Below are 12804 nucleotides of genomic sequence, written 5' to 3' on the forward strand. Positions count from 1 at the left end.
GCGAAATAATCTCAGTTGGCGTTTGATTCAGTTATCATAACTTTCACAAGATACATTGTTCTTGAAATGTTTTGGGCTTTGCTTTAGAACAAGAAACAAGAAAAACAAAACAGATTTCCCAGAAGATCGTTGCTTCTTTTCAACTCCAGCTGCCTACAGTGTATAGTTCTGAGATTAAAAACAAACAAAAAAAAGTCTGTTGTTTCCTTGACTCAAATGAGCTCAGAATTAGTAGATCAAACCCTAACATTCTATTGTTTCTTGAAAAATAAAAATAAACCACTTTGAAATTATGAAAAATCTAAAGCATACGCTTTATAGAAATGCAGATCTGTACAAGATACCACTTCTTGTCTACCCAATTACCTAAAACATATACTTTAGGGAAAATGCAAATAAATGTAACAATGAAATCGTGGACCCAAAACAATGATTATTTTTCAGTGCTGGGGAGGCATTATTGGACATTACAAACGGAAATGTAATTCAGCAGAAACTTCGCTGAAGGCCTCTTGTCTGTATGACTCACCAGACTGCAATATCTCTACTTTAAACATGCATATAACCTTTGAACAAGAAAGGACTCTGAGGGAAAGTTCTCCTAGAGAAACAATTGAGGATATAGCCAAAGCTTTCGCTAAATGATGATTCTTCTAGCAATTAAGCTAGAAAAGAAAGTAAACCGATTAAACGTCTAGGGGGTTGAGTGGTGGATCATTTCACAAACAAGCACAATGGATCTTGCTTGCTAATGCTCTGCAAACATTGTGCAGCTTGGCACACAGTAGGGAAGAAAGGCTTGTTCATTCCCTTCTTTCTGAGGCTCAGGTCTGGGGGCTGAATCCTTGGGCGGGTCACGCCAGGAAGTAAATGCTACTTTCCTTACGGGCTTCCCAGCTCCATGACAGGACCAACCAGGTAGACAGGTAACTGAGCATCTCAAAGCCTGAGGAAGAAGCTGGGTGGGGGCCGTGGTAAGTGAGGATAGAGAGGGTGGTGTGATGAGTAGTTACCAGAAGCAAGAAGGGAAATGACCGCAAGGCAGGGCGGAGGCCTCCTCCCAAACCATCTGTGTGGGCTCACCACCAAGATCGCAACCAGATCAGGCTGGGAGAGAGGAAAGCGCTCCCTTGTGCCACCTTCTGATCTATACATGTCTGTGCACCAAATAGAAAGGTTTCTTGCTTCGGATACGCCAGCCTTCTGAATAGTGATTCTCAACCTGTGGGTCGCGACCTTTCACAGGGGTTGCCTGATTCATCACAGTAGCAAAATTACAGTGATGAAGTAGCAACGAAAATACTTTTATAGTTGGGGTCACACAACACAACATGAGGAACTGTAGGAAAAGGTCGTGGCCTCAGGAAGATTGAGAACCACTGCTTCTGGATCTAATGGCTAGAAGATAGCTTAGAATTTACAATTAGAAATAAATCAAAATGATAAATTAAATAATAAAAATTAAAGAGAAATAAACAAAAGTTACAATAGGAGAATAATTGAGTTCTTTTTATCATTAATAGTAACCAATATGAAATATTCCTCATAGTATATTATTTAGAGAAAATAATAGGTTACACATACGTGTCTGTATACCGTTACAAACTCAGTGGGGGCAGAGGGGGACTATGAAATAGTGCACTTCAAGGTCTGAACAGAATTCTAGGCACTGGAAATAGATACAGTGGTAAATAACACACACCAGACACCACCCATGAGCTCGCATTCTCTCAGGGGAGAATTTAACATAAATATGTTAATAGATATACAGTATCTGTCTGTTCACATACTGCTCACCCACTGCCTCAAATGCTGGGTTTTGGGATGGACATGGTAGACGGACACAGCTGGTCTTTGTCTTTTTTTTAATCATTTTATTGGGGGCTTGTACGACTCTCATCACACTCCATACATACATCTTGTGTCAAGCACATTTGCACTTTGTTGCCATCATCAGAAATCCAAGGAGCTCTGCAGAAGCAGCCTGGAAAACAGCTTCAGTCGAAGTCACGTTGAATGCAGCCAAAGCAGAGGCTGTGCGAATGAGTTGCCCTTTGGGTCCAAGGAAGGCTTCCTGGGAAGGGAAGTCCACGCTGACACCTGAAAGGAGGTAGGGAGCTGACCTCAGAGGGAGCTTTCCAGAGACGCCATCGAAGGTTTGAAGGTGGGAGAGCAGACAGACAGACTGTCTAGACAGAGGATCAACTGATTCATTCCAGAAACTTAGTTTGGCGTCCGCGGTGCTGAGGGCTTGCGTGGGGAGAGAGGAAGAAAAAAGCAGCAGCCCCTGGGGAGATTCGCATGAGCAGCCTGGACACGGGCTGAGGAGTTAGGGCTTGGTGCGGGGTGGCCTCTGACAGGCCACCACGAGTGGCTCAGGGGATCCGGAAAGGGTGTGGGCCCTAGTACAGGTCTCATTTGAGAAAAAAAATGGTTCAACAGTGACAGAAACGATGTGAATAATGACATGGTTCAGCCAATTTCTGACGACTATTTAGTCACGGGAAAATGCTTACTCGACATTTTCTTTTTTAAGGTTACAAAACAATGTATAGTAAAAAAATGCATATCGTTGTGCATTACCATGGGCTAAATTAATGACACTGTCAACAGAACGACCTTACGATCCAGGGAGATGACTGATTATGTTCTCTAACATAAAATGACAAACCTTTGTGGCAATACACTGAGGTAGTGGATGGACTTCGGGCCTCTCCTCACACCCTCCATCAACACAAGAACACTTTGTTCTAATAAACTGGCATTCTGTGATGCTCACCCTCCTGGTACAATCTCTGAAGACAGAAAGGGTGCATAAGCAAATTTGCTGAAGAAAGCTGATGGTGCCCAGCTATTAAAAGATGGAGTGTCTGGGATCTTAAAGGCTTGAAGTTAAACAAGCAGTCATCTAGCAGGGAAACAAAAGCCCACATGGAAGAAGCACACTGGCTGGTGTGATCATGAGGTGTCATCAGGACTGGGTAACAGGTATCAGAAGACCTATAACAAACAAACAAACAAAAACATATTGTTGAGAATGAGGGGGGCTGGGCAGAGACCCAAAGCCCATCTGTAAACAATGGAACATCCCCCCCACAGAGGGGCCACAGGGAAGAGATGAGTCATCCAGGTGCAGTAAAGCGATGAAACACACAATACTCCTCTAGTTCCTTGAGGCTTCCTCACCCCCCACTACCATGACCCCAGTGCTGCGTCTCACTTCAGACTAGACCGGAGCATGTACACAGGGATAGATACGAGATAGGAGCTCATGATACACGGAATCCAGGAACAGGAATGGGAGTGGTGATACCAGAAGGGTAGGGGGAAGTGGGTAGAAGAGGAGAGGAAGTGAGAACTAATAGCAATGATCGACACATAACCACACTCCCCTCCCCGGGGAAGAACAACAGAAACCATGGGGGAAGGGAGACAGCAGTCAATGTAGGACAATGGTTCTCAGCCTTCCTAATGCCACAGCCTTTAATACTGTTCCTCATGTTGTGGTGATTCCCCCCCACCCCCCGCCCCACCATAAAATTATTTTTGTGGCTATTTCATAACTGTAATTTTGCTACTGTTTTGAATTGGGTGACCCCTGTGAAGGGATCTTTCAACCCCCCAAAGGGGTCGTGACCCGCAGGTTGAGAACCGCTGGTGTAAACTATGGAAAATAACAATAATTTCTAATTTATCAAGGGGTTACGGGGGTGGGAGAGGAGTTGATATCAAGGGCTCAATAGAAGGCAAATGGCAGGGGGAGCTGGGAGGGAGGGGGAAAAAAAGAGGACCTGATGCAAAGGACTTAAGTGGAGAGCAAATGCTTTGAAGATGATTAGGGCAAAGAATGTACGGAAGAATGTACGGATGTGCTTTTCTACAATTGATGTATGTATATGTATGGATTGTGATAAGAGTTGTATGAGCCCCTAATAAAATGTAAAAAAGAAAAAATAAGAAGGCAAATGGCTAGAAAAGAATGACAACATATGTACAAATATGCCTGATACGATTGATATATGGATTGTAATAAGGGTTGTAACAGCCACCAACAAAACGATTTTTTAATTAAAATTTTTTAAATGACAAAGCTGTCTCTCTGGTGAACCAGAGGCTTATTTATATAAACCATAGATAGATGATGGAGTTTGGGCACACACTAAATCCTACCCCAATATAAGAACAATTAGTTCTTTCAGCATATTCCTGCTGGATACTTGACCTCATGAAGAGATCGCAGAAGATATGGGTGCTATAGCAAAATGTGATGAAGAAACTAGATGGTGCCCAGCTATTAGAAAGAACAGTCTGGGACCTTAAAGCTTGCCTTCAAACAAGCAACCATCTAAGTGAGACATCAACTAAGCTCACATGGAAGAAGCGCACCAGCCTACGTGATCCAAAGATTGTAGGGAATGGTATCCAAGCTTAAATTGTGAACCCTCGGCTTGCAGAAGGTTATGGGTGACCGTGGAAGCCCAGAATCCATTTGCAGGCTCCACACATGGATGAAGCCTCCAGTGATCCCCTCTGACCACAGTCAAGGGGTGTGACTAGCCTTCTGATCAGACAGAGAGCATTGTAAAGTCGATTATGGCAGATATAGTTAGATTAAAATGTAAGGTCTTATTCAATCTTCCTTTTGACCCATTTAAAAGTTGTTTCAGTTTTTAAAAAGTGCAGATTAACAGCAGATGAATCCCGTCTGCGCGTAGATAAGGACGTGAACAGCCTTGCTAACAGTCAGGTTAAAATTGAACACTTAAAAAAATTAACACTTTATGATTTGCTCTCCCTTTTTAAAAAAAATTTCAATTTTGTTTTTCTTTCTTTATTTTTATTTCGATTTGATTTTTATTTTATATATATTTTTTATTTTTTTGATTTGCTCTCCCTTTTAACAAACTTTAAAGTTGTTCTAATTTTTAATGTTTTCTGGTTTTTTGCAATTGAGTTTTTTCTGTTTTATTTTGTTACTATTGCTAGTTTGGGTTGTTGTTTGTTTGCTTTTTGTATGTTTTCCTGTACATGAAATTCAGGATAGGTAAATCTATAGAGGCAGCAACTGGATTAATGATTTCTTGGGGGTGTGGCAGGGGAGGTTGGGGGGAAATAGGGAGCTAATAACAGTGAGTATAAGAATGAAGAAAATGTTCTAAAATTGATTATGGTGATGATTGTACAATTCTTCTTGATATGACTGAACTATTGAATTGTATTATATGTGGATTTGTGCCAATAAAACTTTTTAAAAAAGAAAACCATATGCAACGCAGGAAAAAATCATTACAGGTAAGGAAATTAATATAGTATACATAATCAATAATGCAGAGAAAAAGTGTTAGAGAAATCCATTTGTGCCAAAATGTAACATTCTCTTCGGCGTTTTCCTCATTTTCAAAAGGAATATACGATAACTCAATATTCAGAAATCACTATATAATATGTAAATGCATAAGAGGTGTGTTTAGAGGCAGACAGTACAGTCTCATGGCTTAGAAGTCACCAACCATACTAATGACTTGAGAGAGGTGCAGGCAACTATTCAGTGGAGGATAAACTCCAGACTCAACAATGAGAGCTAGGTGAGACGAAAGGGACTTTGAGTGGTTATTCTGATTTTCTGGTAACAGTTTGAATTGTAATTTGAGCATCACTAAAGGATACTCTGTCTACCCTTTGACAATAGAACATAAATTTCCCAATTGGCAGATAAGTTTCACCTAGACTTGTACAATGAATAAATATGCATATTTTAAATATATAATCCTGTTATTTGCATATCATTTAAACACCAAGCCATGCTTCTATGAATTTTGAGCCACACTGGTTACATTCAACAAATGAACAGCCTGCTTGCTCTCTTGTCTCCATTAACTAAATGAGGTTCCTGCAGTGGCTTCCCTGGTCCCAACCCTCCACTGAGGGGCTTCCCAGAGACCCAGAGTCTCCCATGGACTGTTTCAACCTCATTGTGCTAATCCACAAATGGGAGCTGAGAGCCACGATGGTGAAGGTTTGCTAAATTCTATGACTTGATCTTCTCCCATCAAGGTAAAAATTTGACAAGTTCTGTGACTCATAAGGAAGAGTGAACACTCTTGGAATATCAATCATTTTTAATTCCCAAGTTTCATGAAAAATAATTATTTTAAAAATAAATGTCCGTGCTTTCACGTTCCAGAAAATGGAAGAGACATCACCTCCTTTTCTATGTTTGTCTTTTGCTTGAGAAAACATCTGGAGGGAGCTTTAGGCTGTGAAAAGTGGGGTCTGCCAAGGCCTGCTCTGGAAAGAGGGTTTTGCAGAGAACTCAATAGCTCTGTAGGTAAAGTACCATATACACTCGTGTGTAAGCTGAGTGTTTCAGCACATTTTTTATCCAGTTTTTGTGGTAAAATTAGGTCCCTCGACTGATATTTGGGTCGACTTATACTCGAGTACAAATGTAGATTGTGGATTTGTAGCAGGAAAAGGAATGGGTGGATGTGTCAGTGGAAGGAGATTTACCTCTTTCCTAAAACATCTGTTCATCAGCTTTCTTGAGTTTATTCTGTCTCATGACAATACCATGTGTCAATCGCTAAGTTTTCAGAAGCAGATTTTGAGGCTTTTCTTCTGAAGTGTCTCTCAAAAACAAACTAAATTCAAAAACCAGCAAACTCCCTGCCATCCAGCCTATTCTGACTCATAGTGAACCTATAGGACAGGGTAGGGTAAAACTGCCCCTGTGCGTTATTGAGACTGTAACTCTATGATAGAAAGCCTCATCTTGGAGTACGACTGGTGGTTTCAAACTGATGACCTTGTGGTTTGCAACCCAACTTGTAACCCACTATGTCACCAGGCTCCTAAAGTGCCTCTGGGTGGCTTCATAACTCTAATCTTTTCCTTAGCAGTCAAATGTCATTTGGACCACTGAGGACTCCACAGGGGCACCATCATCTCCACTAAACCACCTCATACCCAAACTCATCCTCAGCTAATAGCATCTCAGTAAAAACTGTGTGTGTCTAAGTAATGCCACCAATTCCCAGCGAGACCGCTCTCCCAGTGAGCCCCTTCTGTATATGGTTTTAGAACCTTACTAGCTGAAGAAGAAAGGCGTAGGAACCCCGAGGGTGCAGATGAGCATAAACTGGAGAAAGAGCGAGAGAGACATGAAAGCAGGCCCTAGAACCACCCCAGGAGGGCAAAGCCCAACACAAAAGGGGAGATAATAACGGAAATGTTCCGTGGCAGAGAGTTGGCCACAGAACTTTGAAGAAAGAGGGTCTGTCTGATACTCAGCTTACAGTTGTTCTCTGTACCAGGCTATGCTGTTACTCGCCTCTACCATTTTCCCAACCCTTCAGCAAAAGCCTAAAACAAATCATTGTTTCGTGTTAGTAGTGTTTGAGGAAATTAACAAGAGGGTTGTTTTCCCATTGGGGTGAAGTTATAAGAAAGAGGACTGGGGAGGCAGGAGTATGTTAATCTAGGTAGATTAGAGAAACAAATTCATAGACACTCGTGTGTGTAAGAGAGAACTTTTTGTGTGTGAGAGAGAACTTTATATCAAAGAGTAATTATACATTAAGAAAATATCCCAGCCCAGTGCAGATCAAGTTCATAAATCTGATATTAGCCCATATGTCTGATACCAATCTATAAATTCCTCTTCAGACTCATGCAACACATGCAATGATGCTGAATGCAGGAAGATCACAGGCCAGTGGGTGGGAAGTCTTGTGGATCAGTGGTGGTGGAAGCATCTCAGCTCTGGCAGGGGTCTCCATGTGGCTCCTCCAGCTCCAGGGCTCTGGCTGCCATCAGTATAGCTGCATGTGGCTTGTCAACAGGAATGTCTCACAGAGAGTGAGTGTGTGTTTTCGCCTCCAGCGAGCTATTTTTCTCCAAATGAGGACATCAAGCTGCAACCTGTTTGACAGGCTAAACTCCACGATCCTTCACTCTTAATAGTCTCAAGTTGACAACAGCTTATGTAACTACCACAAAGAGGCAAGATGAGAAGCAGGAATTCCCAGAAGCAACCAGAATGAGAGGCAACTTGAAGACTCTTAGCCAACACGCCTCACCATACACTTTCATCCTTTACTGCAACCCTCTCTCTGCTCACATACTCACACATGTCCACAAACATGCATACACATACCTAGTCATACACACACCACACATATACACACCAGTTCACACAATTCTCAGAAACGCTGGAAGGAGCAGGATTTTTCATATGAGTTAAGGGCATAGATTCATAATTTAATTTGGAGATAATAGGACAAGGTATTAAAGATTGGTGAATGGCTTTTATTTTATGGAATGATAGAAATTCCAGTTAAATTAGTAAAAGAGACCTTCAGTCGGCTGAACTGTCTCTCTTTAAAAGAGGGTAATAGATCCCATTCCCATCAAAATAATCTATCCAGTTGTTGGCAACATTTTCAACAAGTTCACCTTCTATTTTAACCACTTGTTCAGTCATCGGAGTTCATTTACAACTATATTCCCAAGTGCTCTTAATCTGACCAGATCTTCAGCTTCACAGATGCTGGTCCCCTAAATCCTTCCTGAGATTTCCTCCCTAAATGAGCGCAAAGAAGTACCTGTCCCACCCACATGAGCCATCTCACCTTACTTGACAGGAGATGCTGCCATTTAAATATCCAAATGTCAGTGTTGGATACTTCATAAACTCCCCCATCTGAAGTGTTGAAAAACCAGGGAAACAGCTTGTGGCTGTCAGAGAGTAAATAGGCCAGAGGTGCTTGGGGTTGAGAATCTGCCTTTTATCCTGCCTTGCTGCTCAGGGGCCCGATCATCACAGCACCTAACATCTCTACTATCTTCCTTTCTCTCTCTCCCTTCACCCCTACTGGCTGAAGAAAGGTGCAGAGCCTCGGTGTGTATTCTCACTGCACTGATACATCTAAAAACACAGCTCAACGTATGAGACCAGGAAATGATGCCAGGAAACCAGACTTTTTTTGATTATTCCTGAATATAATAACATTACATTCAAAAAGGTGAAGAAAAAATATTCTATTAGCAACTGGTAGAAGAATTCCCCCCTTGCCTCTGTTATGAAAATGCTCTTTCCTTTTTTTAATTATTATTTTTTAATCGTTTTGTTAGGGGCTCATACAACTCTTATCACAATCCATACATACATCAATTGTGTCAAGCACATCTGTACATTCATTGCCCTCATCATTCTCAAAACATTTGCTCTCCACTTAAGCCCTTGGCATCAAGTCCTCTTTTTCCCCCTCCCTCCTTGCTCCCCCCTCCCTCATGAAACCTTGAAATTTTATAAATTATTATTTTGTCATATCTTTCCCTGTCCGACATCTCCCTTCATCCACTTTACTGTTGTCTATCCCCCAGGGAAGAGGTCACATGTAGATCCTTGTAATCGGTTCCCCTTTCCAACCCACCCTCCCTCTAAGCTCCCAGTATCGCCACTCTCACCACTGGTCCTGAAGGGATCATCCGCCCTGGATTCTATGTGTTTCCAGTTCTTATCTGTATCACTGTACATCCTCTGGTCTAGCCAGACTTTCAAGGTAGAATTGGGATCATGATAGAGGTGGGAGGAAGCATTTAGGAACTAGAGGAAAGTTGTATTTTTCACCATGGCTATGTCACAACCTGACTGGCTCATCACTTCCCTGAGACCCTTCTGTGAAAGGATGTCCAGTGGCCTACAAATGGGTTTTGGGTCTCCACTCCGCACTCCCCCCACTCATTCACTATGATATGACTTTTTTTGTTCTGATGATGCTTGATACCTGATCCCTTCAGCACCTCATGATCACACAGGCTGGTGCGCTTCTTCCATGTGGGCTTTGTTGCTTCTGAGCTAGATGGCCGCTTGTTTACCTTCAAGCCTTTAAGACCCCAGATGCTATATCTTTTGATAACTGGGCACCATCAGCTTTTTTCACCACATTTGCTTATTCACCTACTTTGTCTTCAGCGGCTGTGTCGGGAAGGTGAGCATCATAGAATACCAATTTAATACAAGAAAGTATTCTTGCATTGAGGGAGTACTTGAGTGGAGGCCCAATGTCCTTCTGCTACCTTAATACTAAACCTATAAAGATATGCACATAGATCTATTTCATCATCCTCATATATAAATATATTTGTATATGTACGTGTCTTTATCTAGACCTCTATAAATGCCCTTTGCCTCCAAACTCTTTCCTCTATTTCCTTTGACTTTCCTCCTGTCCCACTATCATGCTCAGTTCCCACCAGGGTTTCAGCAATTCCTCTTGGTTACATTACCCTAGATCATGCCCTAGCAGGCCTCCCACACCCTCCTCACCACTGATTTGGGTCCCTTGTGGAAATGCTATTTCTATCTGAGGAAGAAGTTGGGTCAGAGGCAGTTCAGTCACCTCATATGCATGTGAAATTTGGACATGCATTAGGGAGATGGAAGAAGAACTGGTGCATTTGATGCATATGCATTTGACTTAGGGCTCTAGGGAAGAAAATTGAAAGTACCATGGACTGACAAAAGAACAAACAAATATGTCTTGGAAAAAGTACAGCCAAAGTGCTCCTTAAAAGCCAAGGTGGGGAGACTTCATCCCATGTACTTTGGACATGTTGGAAGCAGAGACAAATCCCTGCAGAAGGACCTCAGGGCTGGTAGAGGCTCAGTGAAAGGAGGAAGGCCCTCGACAAGGTGGATTAACACCGTGGCTGTAATGATCGACTTAAGCATGAGAATAATTGGGAGTCTGGCACAGGACAGGGCAGGGCTTCGTTTTGTTATACATAGGTTTGCTATGAGTCAGAACTGACTTGATAGCACCTCACAACAATAGTCTAGTGCATGAAAGTCGAGGCCCTGGAGCAAGCGTGTGTTCTATGGGTGGAAAATCAGTTGGCTATTGAAAAGATACAGAAACTTGTAAGGAACAGGTAAGGACAAGCTCACCATATTGAGAGGCCTCATGTGCAAGAGCTGGAAGAAATAAGCTTGCTCTGTCCAGCAGGCACAGTTATGGGAAGAAAGAGATGCCCCTGGTCTGTTTTAGACAGAGTGTAGGGATTCCTGAAAATGGTATCATGTGCGGCTGCAAAGAAGAATCAATTCCCCCCTTGGGACAGAGCCCGTGTCATAAAAACAGAACCTCCGGACAAAGTTCTAGAGCAATTTCCGAAAATTATTCCTCAAAGACATTAGGGCAACATACATACCATTAGGTAAGAGGCCCTCACACACTATCAAATGTAGTAAACACTAGTCTGCACTAAATGTAACATTGTTATGCACTAAACGTAGTATGCACTAAATGTAGTATGCGTTAACTATAACAGACACCAATGACACCCTTAATTCGTAGTCATTTTGTGTCCTTCACGCCTAAGTAAGGAGCTCTGGTAGTGTGTTGACTATGCCTTGGGCTGCTAACTGCACGGTAAGCAGTTCAAAACCACCAGCTGCTCCTTGGGAGAAAGACAGGACTTTCTACTCCCATACAGAGTTACAGCTCAGAAACTCACAGGCCTAGCTCCACCCTGCCATATAGGGTCACTGTGAGTTGGCGTGGACTCGATGGCAGTGAGTTTGGTTGGGGTTATGGCATACCTAAGGTGCCCGGGTGACGCTGTGGGGTATGGATTGGGCTGCTAACATCAAGATCAGTGGTTCACCCCAGGCCGCTGAAAGTCGTTTCTTCTCTTGAGTGAAAACCCGCTCTCTCCTCACTTCTATGGTGGAATCAATTTAATGGTCGGGCTTGGTTTTTTGGATGGTGTATCCTGGTATCTGTGGGTGATGCACCAGTTCAACATCTGGCTACTGACAAGTTTGGTGGGTTGAGTCCACCAATATCCAGAGGCACCTCAGAGAAGGACCATATGTTCTACTATCCTCTAGAGCCCTGGTGGTGGCATGGTTACAAGTTGGGCTGTGATCCTCACAGTTGGCAGTTGGAAACCCCCAGCAGCTCCTCGGGACAGAGACAGGGCTTTCTACTCCTGTACACAGTTACCGTCTCAGAAACCCACAGGAAGTCACTATCCGTCTGCATTGACTCCAATGCAGTGAGTTCGTTTTGGGAGGGTGGGGATAGGATCTACTCGCCCAAATCAGCCCTTGAAGACCTGGTGGAGTGGAAATCTACACACAGGAGATCACAGCGAGTCGTTTCTTCTCTTGAGTGAAAACCCGCTCTCTTCTCACTTCTATTCATCAATCGTCTGTACTTGGGGCCTATTTGCATAAGTTAACTCTGCCTTGTTGTTGGGTATGATCGTTAGGTTTTAAGTCAACTTGGATGGGTCAGATTTTTCCCGTGATAAGACTTTAACACAGTGTGGTCAACTCCAAGATGGGGTCTTCTGAGAAGAAGCCAAGCAGTTATGGAGGGAATAGACTTTAATTTGGTCGCAGCCTTGATACCTTTGAGGGGGCTTTCATTCAGAGCATAGCAGCTGATCTTAGTATAAATAGGGTGTGGAAGCTAGCTAACTTCTACTGCTGGTTTGGATCCTGCAGCCGGTTTGTTACCTCCTATCCTATCGCCTGCTGATCCCGGGAGCCATCACAGACTGCCCACCTTGGATTCATTAGGCTACTCTCAGGTTCATCCCGCTTGGCATCCACCAGCCTCTGGCCTTCCTGCTTCCTGTTCATCAGCTCCTGCAGCTACTGGAGTCAGGAGGAGCCTGCAGCTGACGTCTGACCCAGACACGTGAACCGGACTGAACGTAACCACTCCTCTAACTCTGGGAACCATTTCAGCCCTCCCCCTTTCTTTTCCCCAAACCATTTTATGGGGAGTT

The sequence above is a fragment of the Tenrec ecaudatus genome, chromosome 5 (genome assembly GCF_050624435.1).
Source record: "Tenrec ecaudatus isolate mTenEca1 chromosome 5, mTenEca1.hap1, whole genome shotgun sequence".
NCBI classification, from domain to species: Eukaryota; Metazoa; Chordata; class Mammalia; order Afrosoricida; family Tenrecidae; genus Tenrec; species Tenrec ecaudatus.